Source organism: Pinus tabuliformis, chromosome 4_2, assembly GCF_031772625.1.
Source record: "Pinus tabuliformis cultivar Carrire ecotype Pingquan chromosome 4_2, CPIR1, whole genome shotgun sequence".
NCBI classification, from domain to species: Eukaryota; Viridiplantae; Streptophyta; class Pinopsida; order Pinales; family Pinaceae; genus Pinus; species Pinus tabuliformis.
The window spans coordinates 965,610,998-965,614,645 of record NC_142304.1 but is presented as its reverse complement, the minus strand read 5'-3'; the positions used below and the strand labels follow the sequence as shown (position 1 = coordinate 965,614,645).

General features: G+C 33.8%; 1 non-coding gene across 1 annotated transcript; it reads left to right on the top strand.

The window, feature by feature from the left end:
* Positions 1 to 1,740: 1,740 nt before the first annotated feature.
* On the top strand, positions 1,741 to 1,812 carry TRNAI-UAU (transfer RNA isoleucine (anticodon UAU)). Its single transcript has one exon. It is a non-coding gene; the product is annotated as a tRNA-Ile (tRNA).
* The last annotated feature ends 1,836 nt before the right edge of the window (positions 1,813 to 3,648 follow it).

Genomic DNA, 3,648 nt, shown 5'->3' with positions numbered 1-3,648 from the left:
CCATCTCAAAAGCTATATAAAGATTGGAATACTTGCAAGTTGGCCAATGTGTAGCATTCAATACTGTGACACCCAAGGTTAGTTTCAGATTGTTATATGCAGAATTGTTAAACTTAGTTTGGATTTCTTTCGAAACTGTGAAATCTTTAACCGTGCCCTCAAATTTTTATATATTACTAGAACCGCAGGGCTCCTTCAACTTCAACAATTTTTTCTGTTCATCATCAATACTTACACCTCTATCATGCAACAATCTCTTAGCTAAGTATTTCTTGCAAAATTCCACAAATAAATCATTGTCACTCACATAGTAAACAAGTTTTTCGACATTTTCCAACAAGCTCTCAATATTATCATCATCGAACTTTTTTGGACTGCCACCCTTCTTCAACAAATTATCCCAAAAAGATGCAAACAACTCTGTGCTTGTCGTTCCTGCAACTCTTTCATTGCAAATTGCCACCAATGCTTGGTGCTGAGCTTTAGAAATGGAATTATCATTTTGAAATTAATGCTGCAAATAATCCGCATACTGGTCGTAAATTTCAATGACCTTCTCTAGGAATTCAAGTCCTTGTATTCTTGTACTTTTTGATGAGTTATTGTTCCTAGTAGTGTTTTCTGCCCATTTGACTAAGTCTATTCTTGAGCTAATTATATGTTGTTGAGAAATACTTGCCACAGGTTAGAGACCTTTAGGGATTTTACAAAATAACCTATACATCCTAGAAATATCAATTTTCTTATCATTCCTAAGCAGGGCCTCGAAACCTCAATCATGTTTCCCTAAAAGTTGAATTTCATAACAGTCAAGGAGTTCGTTTTGGAATATCTCTAATAACCCATGCTTGTTGAGAAAGTGAAAATAATTTTCAACTATGTGCTCATCATTCTGCAAGCACTCTTCATCTTTTACCATATATTCTGGACAAGAATAATCCAAAATCCATAAAGCAGCCTTTCAAGCATAGTAAAGTCAAGTATCCTCCAAATTTCCACTTTGTAGATGGCTCAAATTTAACACATTTGTTGATTCAATAGTTTATGGAAGGTACTAATTTTTACTGCGACTTTTTTGAAAAGGGAGCAAGAGTAGTTGTTAGAAAGGAAAAATCAGGGTTTCATTTTGGCCAAGATGAATCCCCTACTTAGTTGAATTATAAATGAAAGCTTATGAATCTTGGGGAGACTATTTCTTATTTGGGCAGGTCCTTCAGTAAATAGTGTTTCAGTTGTAGTTTTTCAGCGTTTGGTTGTTGGAGATGGATAATAGCCAAGTTTTAAAAAATAAAAGTTCAAGCTTGGAGTAATATTGACCTACTACCTTCCAAGAAGATTGCAATTGTTGATAAATTTCTAGCTGCGGGTCACATTGGTTTCTGTGTCTTTTTCTTTTTTTCTTTTCAAGTAGCCTATAAAATGCTAGAATAGGTACTCCAAAACTTTTATTGGGCAAGCAAGGTGGGGTAAAATGGATTGATATGGTGTCTTTGAGTTTTATGTAATTGCACTTTCCATATATTTCACTTGCTTATTGGCTTCCACATTCCCACTTCTATCGGTGTTCCTTTGCACCTCTCAGTGCAATTGCTAGTTTTAAAATCAATGCCTATATATGCAATTTCACATTCCCACTTTTATCGGCATTCCTTTGCACTTCTTGGTGCAATTGCTAGTTTTAAAATCAATGCCTATATATGCAATTTCAAGGACTACCATAATTCTCACATAATTCTTTAAAGGGTTCTAGCTCAATGGTAGAGCACCTGCTTTATAAGTAGGAGGTTGGTGGTTCGATTCCACTGTGTCCTAATATGAATTAATCAATGATATTGTAGTTTATTTTTAATTAAATACTTTTAATATTGGTTTATTTCAATGGTGAGATATTTTTCTAGATTCATTATTTTATATTGTCTCTAAAGAGACAAAAGTGATCATGTCTTATCGTTGAATGTAATTTTTTATTGTCTCTCGAGAGAAAATAGTTAAGATCAAAGACATTGTCTTTTTAAAGACAATATGCCTTTAATTCCAACTATTGTCTCTAGAGAGACAAAAATGAAATTGTCTTTGGAGAGACAAAAATGAAATTGTCTCTAGAGAGACAAAAATGCTTGTGTTATATATTGTCTTTATAGAGACAATATTTTAAGAAAATTTAATTTTAATACAATTTAATTTGAGACACCCGCTTAAAGACAATATTTAAGACAATAGACAAGTTTTCTTTTGTCTCAAGTTAAGACAATTTACCCAAATATTGTCTTAAATATTGTCTTGAAACCCCCCTTTGTGTTGTAGTGCCATGAGACCTGTTGTTCCAACCTTTCTATTTAGCCTGAGTCTCCCCCGAGCTATCCTCTCACACATTTTCTCCTTAAAATTTTTAGTCTTGAATAATATTAGCTATCTGGTCTTAACCAAACTTAGCTCATTAAATTTGTCTGTCCTTCTAGCACAATTTACATATTTTTTTATTTAAAAATCTTTCTTTGATCTCAGATATGCCTATCCTCTTGATCCCTGCCTTGGGAATAAATCTCCAAGGAAGTGGTTAGGGTTAGGCAACCACCTAACCTAACTACTTGAAATATGAGAAATGTAAAACTATCATCATTCTAACATTTCACTCTCCATGTAACTTTAATAAAAACATAATTACCGTCATCATTTTGACATTTCACTCTCCATGTAACTTTAATAAAAAAATAATAATTAGATAAACTTTAATAGTATTCACTTTGTTCAAATGCAGTAAATAAATATTTAGATTTGCTGGAGACATCACATCTTCCCCCCTAAGACTGAAAATCGTCCCGATGTTTCTCTACTGGGAATATATTTGGAAAAGTCTCCCTCGTAACCTGTTCATCCTCCCAGGTGACCTCCTCTGGCCCAAAGTGTTGCCGATGCACTTTAACTTGGGTGATAAGTCATCTCTGCAACATTACTTCTCTCCAATCGAGTATACCTAGTGGTTCGACCAAGAACTCACCATCCAGTTTGACCTATAAAACAAAACAAAATTTTAGTCAGTTCTCTTCTTTTTTTTTCTGTAATCAATTTTGCAGTCTTATTTATGATATGATATATTGTTAATTAACTCTTCTAACTTAACTGTGTATCCTACCAATTGATTTTATAATTAGGATCATATATGTAGTTTTTTAATACGGAAACATGAAAGAAATTATGAATAGGAATATGGTTGGGTAAAGAAAGCTGATAAGCCACAGGTCCAATTTGAGCTAAAATTTAGAAAGGACCACAAAATGTGGGTGCTAATTTAGCGCATCCAATCCATTACAGTGTAATTTTCTTGGCTTGAGCACAAACATAAACATGATCTTCTACTTGGAATTTTGGGAAACTTCTTTTCCGATCAGCATAATTCTTTTGTCGGTCCTGAGTGGCTTTTAAATTGGTTTGCACCTTTTTAACCACCTCTTACATTTCTGTTAGGATATATGGTCCTAGCATAACTTATCTTCTGGGCTGCCCCAATTTGAGGGTGTCCTACTATGCCTGTACAATACTTTAATCAGGCTCATTTGCAGAGAAGTGTGGTGGTGGTTGTTGTAAGAAAACTCTACTAAATGTATATACTCCATGCATTTAGATGGTTTTTGCATTACATAGGTTTGT